Source organism: Schistocerca gregaria, chromosome 8, assembly GCF_023897955.1.
Source record: "Schistocerca gregaria isolate iqSchGreg1 chromosome 8, iqSchGreg1.2, whole genome shotgun sequence".
NCBI classification, from domain to species: Eukaryota; Metazoa; Arthropoda; class Insecta; order Orthoptera; family Acrididae; genus Schistocerca; species Schistocerca gregaria.
Genome location: NC_064927.1, coordinates 372,769,633 through 372,790,476, shown reverse-complemented (window position 1 = coordinate 372,790,476; position 20,844 = coordinate 372,769,633). Strand labels below are relative to the sequence as shown.

General features: G+C 45.5%; 1 non-coding gene across 1 annotated transcript; it reads right to left on the bottom strand.

The window, feature by feature from the left end:
• Positions 1-4,182: 4,182 nt before the first annotated feature.
• Trnat-ugu (transfer RNA threonine (anticodon UGU)) lies at positions 4,183-4,257 on the bottom strand. The gene has a single exon. It is a non-coding gene; the product is annotated as a tRNA-Thr (tRNA).
• Positions 4,258-20,844: the final 16,587 nt, after the last annotated feature.

Sequence of the window (20,844 nt, the reverse complement as noted above, 5' to 3'; positions counted from 1 at the left end):
AAACACTACAGTGAGGCTTTCAGTGATCTCTTTTCGTTGTCAACTGAGCGGCTGTTGTCGAATGATGTGTATGCTTTGCTTTTGAAATGCCCCAACAAGAAAAAAATCGCACATCGGCAAATCTGGTGACCTCGGAGCCGATAACTTCGTCAGAACGTGAAATTACGTGTTTAGCCAATAGCTACCGCAGCTTTAGTCGTGCTTCCGGTGTAGACCGTAGCACTGTATCACTGAAATATGAACATCGGGAAGTTCTGGAGTTGTTCTGTTACAAAAGTCTACAGAATTTTCACATGCTCTTCGAACCTTGCTTTTGTTCTCTCATCCTCAGTGCAGTAAAGCGCCATCACACCTCACGTTCAAGAGGCACACCGAACTGTAATCTTTACTGTGTAATGGTCGGTCGTGCAATTGACGAGCTTCTCAGGTGCCGTGTGTCCGAAATTCTGCTTGTTTTTACAGCTATTTATTCGACAACTGACCCTGATCCGATATGTAAAGATCCTCAGCAAAATTAATGTCGTCTGTAACAGTTTCCACCATTGTTTCACAATTTTACGGTCTACAGTTTTCAGTTTCGGTACATCTTGAAATTTGTAAATGTGAAACTTGCGAATTACTGTGGAGAAACTGACGGATAGTTCTTCGAATTAAGTTTAATGTTGACGTGTCTTTTATTACCGATCGCTGTGGACTCTTCAGATTGACGCCCGAAATGCTTCAGTATTTTCTGAGGTTCGCTGAGTGCTTTTACCTCATTGTGAATTATTTTTTAGGTCTGAAGTCGTCCATTAGTAATTCTCACCCATGTCTCGAAGGCGTGACACCATGGAATTTCACCATTAGTCCTAAATTGTGGTGATATCGGAATTCTCTTACAGCAATAATAAGTCACCATAATAAGTCTTCATGCTCTTACGACCAATGCACACTGCGAACCAACTAAAAGCTCCACAGTGAGTGACAAGAGACGCGACGCTCAACTTCCTACTCTCTTGTCAAAGCTGCCACTACAACTCTCACTATCTCCCCTTTTCGCAGTACCACCCCGTATTTGCAGCAGTGAATCAATAACTAAAAATCCAGTGGAACAAGGAAAAATCACGACATAACACACGTTACAGGACGAAGTCATTAAAGATGGAGTTGGCGCTAAGGAAAATGGCGAGGACAGATTTATTTTAACGGCGTCTTTTCAAAGGAATCATCCCAGAATCTTCAAAGCAATGATCCATGTGCCTACGTTTTGTAAAAGGATAAATGCCCCTACCGAAGGATGTAGCTCAGGGGTTAGCACACTGGATTCGCATTCGGGAGGACGACGGTTCAAACCCGAGTCGGGCCGTTTAAGTTTTCCTTAATTTCCTTAAATCGCTTGAGTCAAATGATGGGATGCTTCATTTCAAAGGGCATGGCCGATTTCCTTCCCGATCCTTCTTCCCTAACACAATGGGAGCGGTGACCTCGCTGTTTGACCCCCCCCCCCCCCTCCCCCCACCCCACCCTACCCGAAATCGTCCAAACAAACAACAAATGTCCTATATGTGATCAGATTCCTGCTAAATTGTATGAAGAAAGTGTTGATATACGGTGGCAACAGTTTGTAACATTCTATCTGTAATATAATCCCCGCGTACCAAGGTCCATTGTGGTTAAATCTGTTGAACCTGGCGACCAGAATATTGTTCCAACGCCTACATTCAAGTCGGCACAATACTTCGGAGAAACGCGACAACTTCACGATGATAATGTGGTGACGCGCATCTTGCTGGACACTAAATTTTGTGCCCATATCAAGTTATAATTGATGCATTAAATAATTTCAAGGTAGTCTAGATCTACATCTACGTGATTACACTGCTATTGAAAATAAAGTGCCAGGTAGAGTGTTCAATTAACCACCTTCAAGCTGTTTCTCTACCGTTCCACTCTCGAACGGCACGCGGGAAAAACGAGTCGTTGCACGATATGCCAGTTACTGTAGACTCGGCTAAAAGAAAGCACCGTAAAGCTTGTAACAGCTTATAGAGCAAAAACATTTACCTTTGGGGAGTCCCGATGTGTTCGAGTACCTGACGTGGTTTCTGGTCACCCCATTTACAAACATTATGCCCATTTACTTTACCGCAGATATGGATGGTGGCTTCGTGACTGAACACAGTTTTATCGAGAAAATTATATTCAATTTACGTTTAGTTCAACATTTCTATGCAAAACTCATAGCGTTTTTCTTTGTCACATTCGCTTGAAGCTTGCAACGGTTCCAAGCGGAAGGGCTTGAATGACAGGCGTTTCCGTAATACAGTAGACATATTCTATTGTAAGCTAGCACATCTCGTTGATTTACCTGGACAACGAATGTAAGACTGCCGAACTTTCTCAATTGCTACATCAGAGACTGCAGCCCAACCCTGACCCGGCGTCCTGCGTGATACACATACACATTCCGTGAAACGATTGTAGCAATTAAAAGCTGTTTATCTCTGAGGTGGAGACTTGTGATATTTAGCCTTGAATTGTCTCTGAACATTGGCAGAGTATTCGGATTCTTGAAACCATATACAACATTGCGCATGCTCTCCACCGTTATACAACTCCACGATGAAGGTTGGAATAACTCACTCGCAGCGAAAAAGTCGGAGACTAACACGGTAACCGGGAACAAAACGTGAAGATATACTGCATTCATGGCTGTATCAAACCTTTAAGTTGTTTTCCCTTTTCACTATTAAAGGTTACTTTTTTGTAACTAATTTATAAACAGCTTTTTTTCAAATCTAAATTGTGAAGCTTTCTTGTGGCACACACTTACTGTTTAGCAGTTCCACACAAGTTTGGAACATTTATCTGAAAAGTGTTATTTTATGATACATTCTTCCACCTTTTGCGCTACCTTTATTAATTCTTTAGTTATTTTGTTTGTAAACTTTATAATCAACTGTCTGCATACTGACATTTCTTGACCAAATAGCTTTGTCTCGCGAGATAGTTTGATCCCATAAGAGAAACTTAAAAAAAAAGGAATCACGAGGAGACACTTAAGTTAGAGCCTCGAAGTGGAATTAGTAGACGCAGTAATACGTTATTCATGCTCAGCAATCAGACGCTAATTTTCACAGTAATTCTTCCTCTCCCACAAAATTTGCTGTATGAAGGGCGATTTTTTTCCCGGCCAGTTTCGGTTGTGGGGGATCAAGGAATTTATCCGCTTCACCTCCTATAGTTTCATTAAGTTCCGATAGGCGGCGGCGCTGTACGTAGTCTTCAAAATGGCGACCGCAAAGGAGGTGCGTTTCGAGCAGAGAGCTGTCACTGAGTTTCTTTTGGCGGAAAACCAAATCGTAGAAGATGTCCATAGGAGCTTGCAGAATATCTACGAAGACCTGGCAGTGGACAAGGGCAAACCATGGTGAGTCTTTGGGCGGGGCGTCTGCAATCACTGTGCAAATTTGTCCGATCTCCCGCGTGTCAGCCAGTCGCACACAGCCTTGACTTTTACAATGTTTGAACGTGGGGAAACTCTCATTCGAGGTGATTTACGGATCACAATCACACACACATTGCTACACAACTGGACGTCTCTGTTGGTAGTGCTGACACACTCGTCTACCAGTTGGGGCAGTCCAACAGGAGACCATAAAGAGCAACAAAAAACCCTGACAACGCATCGCCTCAGGGAAGTCTGTGCACCCGAGAGGAGCTCACAAAACTTCTTTATACTGTTCTTTTTCATCCACCCTGAACTCCGGATCTCACAATTTCCGACTCCCATCTGCTTGCTGCTAAGAATGTTGTACTCTGCAGGAAGCAGGAAGTGGTTGAAGGGGAGGTTATTGATGTAGAAACACGTAAGACTCCGACGTTGAGCAGTAGAGTGGTACCAAGCGGACCCTCGGGCCCTGCCAGTAATTCAAGAGAGATTATGTTGAAAAATACGGTTTCGGAGCCAACAGAGTGGGGAATACTATGGTGTATAGGAATCCTGAATAAAAACTACGTGCTTTCAGAAAAAAAAATGTGTTTCACTACTTATTGAACGCTCCTCATATTCAGTTGGACTGATGTTTGAACCCTGCTCCTCCCGATTGTGCGACCATTGTCTTAAGCGAAATTATAATTATATTAATACATTCAGCTGCTGACGGGCGTTGATATATATCAACGGGGACGGGTGGAAATGTGTGCCCCGACCGGGACTCGAACCCGGCATCTCCTGCTTACATGGCAGACGCTCTATCCATCTGAGCCACCGAGGGCTGAGAGGATAGGGCGACTGCAGGGACAATCTCGCGCATGCCTCCAGAGAGACATGTCCGAAAGAACAGACACCATATCCATATGAGTATATAGTTCTGGCAACACCGGCCATGAACTTCTTCTTCTGTGTGGATGCACACATATTCCCCGAACTCTTGCGGGGCTTGGTAAGATTGTCTTCCACGAGTAATGAGTGTGCATGGGTGGGACACTACGAATGTAGTGTGTGGACAAACAAGGTGAGAGTATGGGTCGCGCGGGAGGCGTGCGCGGGATAGACCCTGCAGTCGCGCTGACTGTGCCCTCGGTGGCGAAGATGGTAGAGCGTCTGTCATCTACACAGGAGATCCCGGGTTCGAATCCCAGTCGGGGCACACATTGTCACATGTCCCCGTTGATATATATCAACGCCTGTCGGCAGCTGAAGGTATCAACATAATTCTCATTTCGTTCTAGACAGCTGCAGGTCATCAATGGTGTCTGTTCGGACATGTCCGAAAGAACAGACACCATATCCACATAAGTATATTGTCTTAAGGATTCCGCCATCTCTCTCTAATTGAAATTCTGTTGTAGCATTATCTGGAAAGCGATCGGCTGGTTGTTTATTTTCTATTCCTTTCTAGAAGGTGAAGTTTACTTCCTATCGGTCAGCATCGCAGACTGTGGTTGCTTTCACCGCACTGCGTCCTGCCCTCGCGTTAGCCTTTATTCCCGGTGGCAATAAAGCGGCCCGCCGCGGCCTGCTCCATTAGCGGCACTTTGCCGCCGTGTTGAGGGAGCCGCACGCCTGTCGTTTGTTCCACCCTTAGCGCCTATACTAACGCTGAGAGTCGGGAGTGGCAGTCTCCTTTGTCACCGTCAATGCGTTTCACCTTCATAAACCGCATAGGGAATGTGGCGGAGTCCACTCGCTGTCACACAGTCACACCCTAATTTTACTTTATATTCTGTGGTACCTGTCAAGGTTGTCATCAAAAGAAAATTTATAAAATAAAGGTTTTTTACGATCTAAGTGTACGACTTACTAATTTTTGCTGTAAAGTCGCTCTTCGTGGATATGATTACGAAAGCATAACAATGTAGTTGAAAGAGTATGCACGCCAAAAAGCAAAAGTAGGCCACTTGCTCAAAAAGCCACTACAAGATGCAAGGAGCCGTATGGTAATGTCATTGGCAGACTTATGGATGAGGATACAGTAAAGATCCTCTCCAAAAGGCTAAATCTTGTACCGCCTAGGAATGTGCTATCATTACCACATTACAATACTAATGTGGATCATATGAGATAGCAGGCTTTCTCGGCGAATCTCGATGATAAATCTTCTCGGGTTGACAGCCGAGTCAATGTGTTATTCTCCAGCAACGTTTCAGCAAGCTTCTTACTTGCCATCTTCAGGGAATGTGAAGATGGCAAGTAAGAAACTTGTTGAAACGTTGCTGGAGAACAACACCAGACTCGGCTCTCAACCCGAGTTGATTTTACCAGTGTGGATCATGTTCGAGATCCTCTCCTACCAGAGGCAGCATAAGAGGTTCGATGGGAAACGTGTAAATCACTCACCAAGGTGGCAATGCCTGCACCCAACATCTATACGGAGGAACGACTACCACTTATAAGTCTGCGGGATGGCAAGCAAACTGAAATTCAGCAAGCCGACAAGGGCCACCGCAACAGCCCTAATTCACGTGTGGGCTACGATGAGAAGATTATCGATCCTTCGAATTATTATGTAAATTGAAGGTGGAGCGGATGGAGGGGGGGGGGAGGAAAGGAGAGGAACTAGTAATATCAGCTTTATTGGGACTTGATGTTCAATCAGCAGCGACGAGTGAAAATGAGCCCCAGACCGGGACTTGGACCCAGGTTCCGATGTTCAATCGGCACTTGCGTTCACCAATGCGCCATTCATAACCGCATACAAGATCTGTTCAATAATGTTCATGTCTGGTGAGACTGGTGGCCAGCGGAAGTGTTTAAACTCAGAAGAGTGTTCCTGGATCCACTCTGTAGCAGATCTGGACGTGTGGGGCGTCGCTTTCAAAAATGTTCAAATGTGTGTGAAATATTGTGAGACTTAACTGCTAAAGTCATCAGTCCCTAAGCTTACACACTACTTAACCTAAATTATCCTAAGCCTGAGGGAGGACTCTAATCTCCGCCGGGGGCAGCCGCACAGTCCATGACTGCAGCGTCTGAGACCGCTCGGCTAATCCCGCGGGGCAGACGTCGCTTCCTCCTGCTGGGATTGCTCAAGCCCGTCGGAATGTACAAAGGGCATGAATGGAAGTAGATGATCATACAGGATGTTTACGTGCGTGTCACCTGTCAGAGTCGTTTCTAGACGTATCAGGGGTCCCACACCACGTCAAGTGCACACGCCCCACACCAAATATAGAGCCTCCACAAGCTGAACACTTAGTTCCCTGCTGACATGCAGGGTCCAAGGATTCATGAGGCTCTCTTCATACCCTCACACATCCATCCGCTCGATACAATCTGAAACGAAACTCTTCCCATCACGCAACATGATTCCAGTCATCAACAGTCCAATGTCGCTGTCGACGGTGACAGGCGAGGGGTAAAGCTTTGTGTCGTGCAGTCATCAAGCATACATGAGTGGGCCTTCGGCTCAGAAAAGCCCATATCAGTGAATGGTTCCCACGCAGACACTCGCTGATGCCCCAGCACCGAAATCTGCAGCAATCTGCCACAGGGTTGCACTTCAGTCACGTTGAACGATTCTCTTCATTCGTCGTTGGTCCCATTCTTGCAGCGGTGTCGGAGATTTTATGTTTTACCGAATTCCTAATATTCACGGTACAGTCGTGAAATGATTGTACTGGAAAATCCCCACTTCCTCGCTGCCTCGGAGATGATATGTCACATCGCTCGTGCGTCGACTGTAACACCACGTTCAAACTCATTGAACTCTCGATAACCTGCGATTGTAGCAGCAGTAACCTGTCTAACAAGTGCGCCAGGCACTTGTCTTATATAGGCGTTGCCAACCGCAGCGCCTTATCTACCTGTACATTACTCTGTATTTGAATACGCGTGCTTATACCAGTTTCTTTGGCGCATCAGTGTATAAACGCGGTGTCTCTATGCGAAAGAACAGACTCCACGCATTCATATAATTGATTCACTTCGAGGGGCAGTAAATCGACCATCTTCACTGCGGATGCACATTTAGGTTTGGATTCCAGGGAAAATATCAAAGCAGCGAGCATAAGCGACACTGGACGGACACTGCGCATAGTTGGTGCTAGGGGGGATGCGTGACGAGAGAGTTCGCGCATTGACGATTAACACTGTGTCCAGGTGGCACAATGGTGAACGCAGTTGCCTAGTAGGCGGGAAATACTGAGTTCGAGTCCCGAAGCGGGAAATACTGAGTTCGAGTCCCGAAGCGGGAAATACTGAGTTCGAGTCCCGGTGTGGTCCTCATTTGCGCTCGTCGCCGGTAATTCCGCATAAAGTTCCGGAAATGTCGATACTGCGAATAAACACGTGGGTAAGATGCTAACTGTTCTCAATGATATAGGTTTTCCACGTAACTTCATTAAAGATGCTATAACACGAACAGCTGTGCAACTTATGGTGGTGTCAACGTAGACTAGGAAGGCACTCCGCTAAGACTCACAGCAATATTGGAGCACCTACAAAACAGCTGACAAAATAGCTGTAACATATTCTTAACAAATATGTAAGGGAGTGCGATCTCTGCTAACGTTGTACATCAGTCAGTCGAGTACTGCTCTGGTATAAACGAATGGCGGAAAAAATTTCATTTAAACTTTAGCTACGTTCTGACGTCAGCTTATTTCCTGTGCGACAGAAAATATGAACAAAACAATAACGTCACGGTGGGTAATCCGTTGTCTGGCGTGGTGGAGCTGTACGAAGGACACTTTGAAACAAAGGCAGTCCGTGCACGAATGGTCTGTGTGAAACGCAGCAAGATATTACGAGATGACATTCGTTGCAGTAAGGCACCTAGCCGTCCTGTACGGTGGCTGCAGAATGGCTATTTTTCTTTTTTTTTTTCGCTTTGCTCACAGCACAGCTGACGCTGCCTGCCGTGAGAACCGCTTAGCGTAACATTCAGTCGATACGAAGATTCATACCTCTACGAATCTAAATAATCCACATTAGTTATTATCCGTTTTGTTCAGAATTGGTACAGAGCCTTTTGTTATTAGTGACGCTGACAAAATTTTATATTTTTATTTATTGTAGTTCCGGAGATAAAGAAAATTACCTAAAATTCCTAAAACTTACACTTGTTTTTCAAAACCAAGTTAGGAACAATAAAAGATTGACTTTCATTATCATTTGAACACATTCCAAAGTTATCAGTGCATAGAAATCAACTAATTAGAATTTTCTTTTTAAGACTTTACTTACTGTGCATTACGTAATGCAAAAATCTGCCAGAATTAGTATTTGATAATATTTTGCCGTGTGAGTGCGTGACAATGATTGTATGTGGGACATACGCTAAAATTTAATATTTCATTTTACGTAAAACCTTGTACAAACGAACCGTGGAAAAGTTATGTTGCAACCACAATCCAGGTGACGTACGGCGATGTGTGCTTGCTTTTGTATAAAAGTAGCCAGAATGGAAGTTAGAGGCGGAATAAGTTTATTTATCAATTTGAAGGATATTTAGCACTTGGTTTATTTTGAGTAAACAAAATACAAGAATTTGACGTTTTGCTGTCATTAATTGCTATCAAATTAGTGACTGTATAAGGCAAGATTTGCAGCGAGAATGATCTGAAAGGAATGTTCTGATTGGTGTTTTAGATCAACAGCTAATCAGAATTAAGCTGTTCCCGCGCGAAAAGAGGAGTGGGCATGATGTAGGAGAGAGTACCTCGAGAAGAGTCGCTTGCTGTCCGGTCTACGGATAACACGATGTCAGGTCGCTCCTGAAAATACATTGTAAGATGAGGATATAGTGAGCTAATTTCGGTTCGCACATATCGTGACTGAAGCGACTGGAGTTACAAACATTGTAATGAAAGTTTGGTGTTTCTAAATTAAATAGTTCGAGAAATACGAGCGTGTGAACTTTCTGGGCGTAGTAACAACTCCTCATGGCGTGTTTCGTACTCTGTAGTTTGGCCAGCACTTCTTACGATGAAGGCCACTGAAACGACCGAATGTTTAACTCGCGAATAGTTGTGGGTCTGTGACTGGTAAAACGTGAAAATTAGTCGGGTCGGACTTACTAAAATTCTGGCTGCTTTTACAGTGAATATTTGTTATACAGACAGTCAACTTTGAATGATAACGTTTTACCATAATAATTATGGGCTTGATAGCCATTTCATGTTTTTCAGTATGAATAAAAAGCAGATTTAATCCAATGTTAAACGGTTTTCTGCAGGCAGACTGAAGATCCCGAGCACCCGATTTTTTAATCATGAACTTTCAGGAAATGAGTTGCAGCTAGAGTTCCGCGGCCTCTGTGTGGTAGGTATTGGGTGGTGGTTTCATCAACGCTGCTTTACACTGCCTTGCACGTATCTGCTACCACAGAGTGAAAGGACATCGGCAAGAATTCTATCGAGGTAGGTGAACGATAGCTTTAACAAAAACGCAGACGACCGATCCCGCCCCGCCACATGTGGCGTGACTACATGGAACGATAAACGGTGAAGAGCTCCTTTAACGTGTAAACCGCATCCATATAATATGAAATTCTCGATGGAGCTGGAAAAGGAGCGCCAGCTACGTCTTCTCTGGCATGTTAGACAAGAGAAGACAGGGCGGATCTCTAGATCAAAGTCTATATCGAAAGCCACGCAAGCTTACCCCTATGTCCACTCCTCGAACTACCGCCCTCCGTTATAAAGAAACTTGACGCTAAACACACTGGTCAATAGCAGTCGCTTTCAGAGAGAATCTCACCAAGGAATTACAACTCCTACGAACAGTGTGCCGAAGGAAGTTTACCCTACCGTCAAACCCAGCGGTCGTGAAAATCGAATGCTCCTGAACTGACTGAGACACACACATACACACAAAAAGAATCGCAAAAGCTCGCTTATTTTACTGTACGCTAGCCCAATAAACAGACAGACCCTCAGTCTCCTACGCAAACAAAACATCCACTATGTTCCGCTCCGCCCACAAAGATAAAAATTCTTCTTTGTAATTTTTAAGACGTTCTATCAGGATTTGTACCGCATTGCTCGCGAATGTGGAGCAGACTATTACAAAAGCCATGGAGAGATGCAGTGGACGTCAGTGACACACCCGACTAAAACAACGAAGCAAATGAGATGTCGCCGACCACTGTCTCCAGTATAATCATAGAATGACATACAAATGACTAATGCCATGGCACAAACACCAACTTTCTGCGACAGAGTAATTTAAGAAGTCCACCGAAATTAAAATGCCGGAAAACCTAGTGGACAGGGATGGCGATTTGAATTTAAATAAGGCTTCGAGTCCGGCTCTTAGTTATTAAAATCTCGTTGGTCACCACATCCAGCAGAGCTTGGAAACACTGGGGAAATCTGCGTTTCACGGAATATCAGTGCGGGTCCTCGGAAAAAAAAGTCGACAGTGAGTGCAGTGGCCTTCAGGAGTCGATTCCAGCTACAGTCCTGTTGGAGTTCAGGTAGCGAGCACAGATAACAGCACAACTCGCAGCGCCTAAAGAAGACTGGATTGGTCGTTGAAATGTTCTGCATTAGATGGGATTAATAGCTCTGCTGAAGACCCGTATGTACACCACTAATAAACTGCTCCGAGGAAACCTCAGAGATTACTTTAAACTAAATCACTACTACACTGAGGTGTCAAAAGTCATCGGATAGCGATACCCACATATAATGATAGCAGTTGTGTCGCTCACAGTAGAGGGGCAGAGTATTGGCGGTGCTGCTAATTTTACTCGGGTGATTCATGTGAAAAGGTTTCGGGGCAGGATTATGGTTTCAACACACTTTAAACGCGGGATAATAGTTGGAGCTAGACTCATGGGATATTCCATTTCGGAAATCGTTAGGTGATTCAATATTCCGAGATCCACAATGTTAAGAGTGTGACGAGAATACCAAACTTCAGGCATTACGTCTCACCAAGGACGGCCTTCACTTAACGACCGAGAGCAGTGGCGTTTGTGTAGAGTTGTCAGGCCTAACAGACAAGCAATGGTTCGTGAAATCGAGGTAGGTGAACGATAGCTTTAACAAAAACGCAGACGACCGATCCCGCCCCGCCACATGTGGCGTGACTACATGGAACGATAAACGGTGAAGAGCTCCTTTAACGTGTAAACCGCATCCATATAATATGAAATTCTCGATGGAGCTGGAAAAGGAGCGCCAGCTACGTCTTCTCTGGCATGTTAGACAAGAGAAGACAGGGCGGATCTCTAGATCAAAGTCTATATCGAAAGCCACGCAAGCTTACCCCTATGTCCACTCCTCGAACTACCGCCCTCCGTTATAAAGAAACTTGACGCTAAACACACTGGTCAATAGCAGTCGCTTTCAGAGAGAATCTCACCAAGGAATTACAACTCCTACGAACAGTGTGCCGAAGGAAGTTTACCCTACCGTCAAACCCAGCGGTCGTGAAAATCGAATGCTCCTGAACTGACTGAGACACACACATACACACAAAAAGAATCGCAAAAGCTCGCTTATTTTACTGTACGCTAGCCCAATAAACAGACAGACCCTCAGTCTCCTACGCAAACAAAACATCCACTATGTTCCGCTCCGCCCACAAAGATAAAAATTCTTCTTTGTAATTTTTAAGACGTTCTATCAGGATTTGTACCGCATTGCTCGCGAATGTGGAGCAGACTATTACAAAAGCCATGGAGAGATGCAGTGGACGTCAGTGACACACCCGACTAAAACAACGAAGCAAATGAGATGTCGCCGACCACTGTCTCCAGTATAATCATAGAATGACATACAAATGACTAATGCCATGGCACAAACACCAACTTTCTGCGACAGAGTAATTTAAGAAGTCCACCGAAATTAAAATGCCGGAAAACCTAGTGGACAGGGATGGCGATTTGAATTTAAATAAGGCTTCGAGTCCGGCTCTTAGTTATTAAAATCTCGTTGGTCACCACATCCAGCAGAGCTTGGAAACACTGGGGAAATCTGCGTTTCACGGAATATCAGTGCGGGTCCTCGGAAAAAAAAGTCGACAGTGAGTGCAGTGGCCTTCAGGAGTCGATTCCAGCTACAGTCCTGTTGGAGTTCAGGTAGCGAGCACAGATAACAGCACAACTCGCAGCGCCTAAAGAAGACTGGATTGGTCGTTGAAATGTTCTGCATTAGATGGGATTAATAGCTCTGCTGAAGACCCGTATGTACACCACTAATAAACTGCTCCGAGGAAACCTCAGAGATTACTTTAAACTAAATCACTACTACACTGAGGTGTCAAAAGTCATCGGATAGCGATACCCACATATAATGATAGCAGTTGTGTCGCTCACAGTAGAGGGGCAGAGTATTGGCGGTGCTGCTAATTTTACTCGGGTGATTCATGTGAAAAGGTTTCGGGGCAGGATTATGGTTTCAACACACTTTAAACGCGGGATAATAGTTGGAGCTAGACTCATGGGATATTCCATTTCGGAAATCGTTAGGTGATTCAATATTCCGAGATCCACAATGTTAAGAGTGTGACGAGAATACCAAACTTCAGGCATTACGTCTCACCAAGGACGGCCTTCACTTAACGACCGAGAGCAGTGGCGTTTGTGTAGAGTTGTCAGGCCTAACAGACAAGCAATGGTTCGTGAAATAACTGCAGAAATCATTGTGAGACGTTCGACGAACATATCCGTCAGGACAGTGCGGCGAAATTTGGCGTCATTGGTCTATGGAAACAGACGACCGATACCAGTACCTTTGCTAGCAGTACGACATCGCCAGCAAGCGCTTCTCCTGGGCTCGTAACAATAGCTGTTGGATCCTAGGCGACTGGAAAACTGCGGCCTGGTCTGATGAATCCCGATTTCAGTTGGTAAGAGCGGATCTTAGGATTGGAGTGTGGGGCAGACACCACCAAGCCGTGGACTCAAGTTGTCAACAACGCACTGTGCGAGCTGGCGGTGGCTTCATAATGGCGTGGGCCGTGTTTACACAGAATGGACTGGGTCCTCTGTATGTTCGGCTACTAGGAAGACCATTTGCCGCCAATAATGGTCGCTATGTTCCCAAATAACGATGGAATTTTTGTGGATGACAGTGCGCCATGTCACCGGGCCACAGTTGTTCTCGATTGGTTTGAAGAACATTCTGGATAATTAGAGCAGATTGTTTGGTCACCCATATCGCCCGACATAAACCCCTTCGAAAATTTATGGGACATAATCAAGAGGTCAGTTCGTGCATTGAAATCCCGCGCCGGCAACATCTCTGCAATTATGGACGGCAATAGCGACAGCATGGCTCAATATTTCTACAGGGTACTTCCAACGAGTTGTTGAATTCATGCTGCGTTGTGCTGCTTCACGACGCCGGGCAAAAGGAAATCAGACACCATTTTTGTCGCCTCATTGAACAAATTTTACCGATGAATTTGGTCTACAATTTCACCTGTGTTCTGTGGTGACAGCATTAGGTGAAATGCTTGGTTTGTGGGTTATTTGCGAATTATTCGATGGTATGGTCAAACTTAGTATTATCTGCAATTATCCATTTTATAAGGCAGGTATAATTAAACGTCTACATATAGCTATAGTTGTGCCCGCCAGGTTAGCCGAGAGCGCTAATGCGCTGCTTCGTGGACCGGGTAGACAACGCCTGCGGATCGAATCCGCCCGGCGGATTACCAACGTCGGTCGGTGTGCCAGCCAGCCTGGATGTGGCATTTAGGCGGTTTTCCACATCCCGCTAGGTGAATACCGGGCTGGTCCCCACATCCAGCCTCAGTTAAACGACTCGCAGACATCTGAACACGATCGCGCTCTTCCATGAATTACACTAGTCGCAGACAGTTGGGCTACACTAATTCCGTCCTGGGGAATATGGGGTGGAGGCAGGAAGGGCATCCGGCCACCCTTTTCCACTAACCTTGCCAAATCCGTTCCTAAAATGCAGACCCTGCGTCAGCGCGGGACATAGGCACCAGTGAAAGAAAGAAAAGAAAGAAAGAATGATAGCTATAGTTGTCTATCATCTACACTTATTATTTTGCAATTAATTTAGTACTAAAACGTGTTGATTAACATTCGGAATCATCATCTCGCTTCATAACACAAATTATACTGGTGTAATACACTCCTGGAAATTGAAATAAGAACACCGTGAATTCATTGTCCCAGGAAGGGGAAACTTTATTGACACATTCCTGGGGTCAGATACTTCACATGATCACACTGACAGAACCACAGGCACATAGACACAGGCAACAGAGCATGCACAATGTCGGCACTAGTACAGTGTATATCCACCTTTCGCAGCAATGCAGGCTGCTATTCTCCCATGGAGACGATCGTAGAGATGCTGGATGTAGTCCTGTGGAACGGCTTGCCATGCCATTTCCACCTGGCGACTCAGTTGGACCAGCGTTCGTGCTGGACGTGCAGACCGCATGAGACGGCGCTTCATCCAGTCCCAAACATGCTCAATGGAGGACAGATCCGGAGATCTTGCTGGCCAGGGTAGTTGACTTACACCTTCTAGAGCACGTTGGGTGGCACGGGATACATGCGGACGTGCATTGTCCTGTTGGAACAGCAAGTTCCCTTGCCGGTCTAGGAATGGTAGAACGATGGGTTCGATGTCGGTTTGGATGTACCGTGCACTATTCAGTGTCCCCTCGACGATCACCAGAGGTGTACGGCCAGTGTAGGAGATCGCTCCCCACACCATGATGCCGGGTGTTGGCCCTGTGTGCCTCGGTCGTATGCAGTCCTGATTGTGGCACTCACCTGCACGGCGCCAAACACGCATACGACCATCATTGGCACCAAGGCTGAAGCGACTCTCATCGTTGAAGACGACACGTCTCCATTCGTCCCTCCATTCACGCCTGTCGCGACACCACTGGAGGCAGGCTGCACGATGTTGGGGCGTGAGCGGAAGACGGCCTAACGGTGTGCGGGACCGTAGCCCAGCTTCATGGAGACGGTTGCGAATGGTCCTCGCCGATACCCCAGGAGCAACAGTGTCCCTAATTTGCTGGGAAGTGGCGGTGCGGTCCCCTACGGCACTGCGTAGGATCCTACGGTCTTGGCGTGCATCCGTGCGTCGCTGCGGTCCGGTCCCAGGTCGACGGGCACGTGCACCTTCCGCCGACCACTGGCGACAACATCGATGTGCTGTGGAGACCTCACGCCCCACGTGTTGAACAATTCGGCGGTATGTCCACCCGGCCTCCCGCATGCCCACTATACGCCCTCGCTCAAAGTCCGTCAACTGCACATACGGTTCACGTCCACGCTGTCGCGGCATGCTACCAGTGTTAAAGACTGCGATGGAGCTCCGTATGCCACGGCAAACTGGCTGACACTGACGGCGGCGGTGCACAAATGCTGCGCAGCTAGCGCCATTAGACGGCCAACACCGCGGTTCCTGGTGTGTCCGCTGTGCCGTGCGTGTGATCATTGCTTGTACAGCCCTCTCGCAGTGTCCGGAGCAAGTATGGTGGGTCTGACACACCGGTGTCAATGTGTTCTCTTTTCCATTTCCAGGAGTGTAGAAACGAAAAAGATGTTTTCCGATAGTGCTGTTCGCGCCATCAGCTGCCAGGTTTTTATTTCTTTATTTTTATTTTTTTACGTGAAGAGAAGTTATTAATTTGTAAAGGTAATAGTTCAATTCATATCTGCCATCGTCAGTATGTACAGTGCTAGTTTACTTACATGATCGGCGTGAAGACCTCCTTCATTGTGTTTTTTCTCTATTATGTGTCGTGCCAGTGCCTATTCAGTATCTTAGTTAATATGGATTTTAGTTATGCGGCAGGTGTGAGATAATTTGCAGCTTCCGATTTTTCTCCGTGGTCGCACACTCACGTCATCAGCGGAATTTCAACCAGTCGCGGTAACCCTTTCATTCAACTCGCTGCCCCTCTGTCAGCCGGCCTACTGCGTAGTCCTCATATTTCGCCAGTCGCTCAAGCTCAGATGCCGTCTGCTGGCTAGACATTTCCTCCAGCCCCGAACTACAACCGAGATATCCGAGAAGCTGCGTGGCACTCGATTGAGAAGAGGATTTTATGAATTCATTTATTCTAAATTAGACGTAGTTGTATTGAAAAACTCTAGACTGTGGAACTGGTAATAAGGTTTATAGAAATCCTTGCATTTCAGCATTTTTTTCTCATAGCAGTTAGCAATAGTATGTGTGCTATTCATTTTCTCACAAACATCAGTCTGATTTTTTGATTAAATGTTGAGTGGATCGAAAAGAGTACTCCCCAGTCTTAAGTGATTTGAGGGAAATTTGGAACCCTGCACGAAGAACTGCTGATAGCTTCGTAAATGAAGAGTCAGAAAGTTCATCTCTTCAAAGCCTGGTTATGTTGGGTATGAGAATTACACTCGTGTAGAAACTGTGAAATCATTTCTTTCACGTTGAAAAAATAAACATCGAATTACAGCACAAATTTAAACTGATATCTCTCTTGATCTGTACGCTATTAATAATAATGGAAGGCCGATCGAGTATTTTATATTTCACGCCTTCTCCTTTTCGGGGGACACCGCCTTGCCGAGGTACTGACCGTGCGTGCGGAGATGAAGCCGGGTACTATGCCAGTCGTAGTGTAGCTAATGGCAGTGTCTCCCACGCCGGATAGACCTCCGTGGGCGAAGCAGATGAAGATTGTCCCACAACAATCCACCTCTCCCACAACCATTGCCTTAGTCCTCTCCAAATCACCCAACGTAAAGTGAAACTGGAATCTGTGTCGAGGGTTGCATTGGCACATAGGAAGATGTGTCAATCACGGAGCCTCAAGGATCATGGACGATTTCTCTGAGTAATTACCCTTGCACCGCATGTGGCCGCGTGCTGCTGACCTAATAAATCCCCAATTCTCTTGGGACTAAATTGGAGAACACAGAACAAAGTAAAACAGAACCTGAGGGACGTGATGAGAACACAAACATCCATCCATTGGGGTTCACCAACAGCCAATTTTCGGGTCTTTTGTAAGCGTGTGTGACGCTTATGCTCAGTACACTGGTCCTCCAAGGTCCTGATAATCTGACCAATATATGACAAGCCATAAGTACAAGGAATGCATTAGACACCCGCCTTACGGAAATCAAGATCGTCCTTAACGGAAACCAAAACAACCCTAAACCTTCTGCAAAATATGACCGTTATTGTTGGATATGCTTCCTGCGGAAGATCGAAAGGCTGCAGATCTTCGTGCTTACTCTGTATTATCATCACTCAGCCGGTGCAAGGCTGGTCTATAGCGTAACCCACATCTGACCTGTACTTCAGTATATCTATTCCGACGGAAAGTGATCTGAAGTTGGATGCGTCAATCATCCTGTAATATACTAAAAGCTTCGACCTAATAACTTAGTTAGAAGGAAAAAAAAACAAATTTGTTAAACACATGCCACATTCAGCTCATTATCACGTAACACTGAGGGTAGGTTCAAATGGCTCTGAGCACTATGGGACTTAACATCTATAGTCATCAGTCCCCTAGAACTTAGAACTACTTAAACCTAATTAACCTAAGGACGTCACAAAAGACCCAATCATCACGAGGCAGAGAAAATCCCTGACCCCGCCGGGAATCGAACCCGGGAACCCGGGCGTGTGAAGCGAGAACGCTACCACACGACCACGAGCTGCGGACATTAAGCGTAGGTCTGCCGGTAAACCAGCGTGTACCCTCTCGTCGTTATGTAAAATACAGCCCATTAAAATACGGCGAACTGTAATCAACAAACCACATGCATCACAAATGGTCGTTCTTCACGATTGAGACGGAAGCCTCGTGTCATAGGACTATGTCTTACTTGAAATCGCGTTGAAAAGATTCCATGTTATAAGTGGCGATAAGGAGGTGCGCCAAGACCTCACAGTATTTTCTATTGATTGCAACTGATCATCCGTCACGCGCAGCAACACTTATTTGCCTTGAAATATCGTCGCTTGTCGATGGCATTTCCGTGAGCTATTTGAACATGGAATTACGTTCCTTCAGATGGCGAATTGTTGTCCCAGGGAATTAGTGGCCAGTAGGATTAATCAGCATAAATAAGATAGCCTGAGGTAAACTGCATTAGCCTCAGCTTACCTTCCTTACGAGGACAGTGCTCCTTCTTCCCAGGAAGTGAGGAGACTGGTAGGCAGCTCTTCAGAGCTGAATGAACAACTGTTGGTTGGTTGTGGTGCCAATGTCCACAACCTGATATGGGGAAGCAGCCACCCAAACATCTGAGGTGAGTACATTCTCGAATACTTACTCGAAAGTAACCTGTAGATCTGGAATAAAGGCAGGGAAACTAAATTCAGATTCAGTGAAAGAAAATACCGATTCAGTGAAAGAAAATACCTTATGTATAGGTGGGTCAAAAAACGATTTATTTAGTTATTAGATGTCAGTTTCTACAACTCTTCAACCATTAATCACGGGAAACAAACAGGAAAAGAAGGTTTCAGCACAGTATTAAACACTTTTCTAAATGAAATGTTCAAAATATCATCCGTTAGCAAGAATACGTATCTTGAATCCCCGCTGCGCTGATGTGCTTTTCACAATATGGGCACGAAGACTCCATGCACCTTTTACCGGAGTACAGTATACAAGAACCTTCAGATACCGACACCAAAAAAGCCTAGTGGTTTTAGGTTTGGAGAGCTTGGTGGCCAAGGAATTCGTTCACCTCTGTCTATTCATTTGTCACGGAATCTGTTATTTTGAAGCCCACGAACATTAACTCTGAAATCGACCATGAAATACATGTTTCGTCGCACTCATAACGGCATTATGTTCTAGCATAACAGGTAGAGTCAAAGTCTAACACACACAGTCGCGGCCTCACTGCTGTGAAAATTGTTACCATCTGACGGTTGGGACGACACCAGCGCCCCTGACGGCGAGAAAGCAGCCGAAAGATTAATGTTTGTTTTTAATTATTTCTCCACTTGTATAACGAATTGGTTATCAGATTTTTGCACTACAAGCATTAGTAAATTATCGAAAGACATGAATTACTGTGAAGTATATGTAAAAATATGCTACTACTTAACCATGAAAAAAATAGTTATGTGAAGTTGTACGAATTTTATTGATATGGAGACCCAACCTACGAGACACAGTTCAAAGGGAAGGAGAATGTTATGACGGCAACTCCTGTCCCTTGTAGGCCGAAAACTTCACAGCAGACATCTAGCGGACAGAATGAGACGTCGGAGCCATTGTGCAGACCGCCAGCGGGAAAAGCCACTCCTGCCCCTACTTTTAAAGACGACCCTTTGGAAAGCCTTTCAACAGGAACACAGCTGGAGATTGCCGATAAACGTCAAGAGAAACCTAACTCAAACCAATAGTGACTCACTGTAGCCACCAGTGTTAAAATTCGCACGAAGAAAAAGCTGTTCATCTCTGTATTACGTAACAGAAATTAAACTCTGATAGGCTGCAGAAACTCTAGTGGGTGGAGTTATAAGTGCAAGCGCTTTGATTGGCCAGAAAGAAAACGCGTGGCCACCAGCTTTGATACAGGAAAATGTAGAGAGAAGAATTCACCCTTTCTTTTGCAGCAAACCGTCGAGTGTTTGAGTAAGGCGACTCGTGGCGCGCTGAGAGATTGCGAGGGTCATTATGTAAACACTTGTTCTGAGGATCGTCTTAACTCGTAAGGAGTTAAACTGCAATGCCTTTTAGTATGGAGAACCGCACTGAGCACTGACAGTTAACGCTGAAGAGCGATTTGAGGGCAACGACGTATGCGCTATTCCAACCAAATAGCTTGTATCATGCGAATCAACTTAGCTAGGGAACAACTAGGCGTCTCGGCCTCACCGAAGACGTGGGAAGTATATCAGACTGGGGTTTAACAGTCGAGAGAGACTTCGCGGCGATACTCACAAGAGAACCTCCCCATCTCACTCCCCTCAGATTTAGTTATAAGTTGGCACAGTGAATAGGCCTTGAAAAATTGAACACAGATCAATCGAGAAAACAGGAATACCTTGTGTGGAACTATGAAAAAAATAAGCAAAATATACAAACTGAGTAGTCCATGCGCAACAAGTAACATCAAGGAGAGTGTGAGCTTAGGAGCGCAGTGGTCCTGTGGTTAACACGAGCAGCTGTGGAATGCGACGTCCTTGGTTCAAGTCTTCCCTCAGGTGAAAAGCTTACTTTCTTAATCTTCGCAAAGTTATGATCTGTCCGTTCGTTCATTGACGTCTCTGTTCACTGTAATAAGTTTAGTGTCTGTGTTTTGCAGACCGCACCGCACACCCGTGCGATTAGTAGACGAAAGGACGTGCCTCTCCAACGGGAACCGAAAACATTTGATCGCAATGTCGTTGGGCAACCGATTCCTCCACAGGAAAACACGTCTGATATATTCTACACGACGCTGCTGACGGCATGTG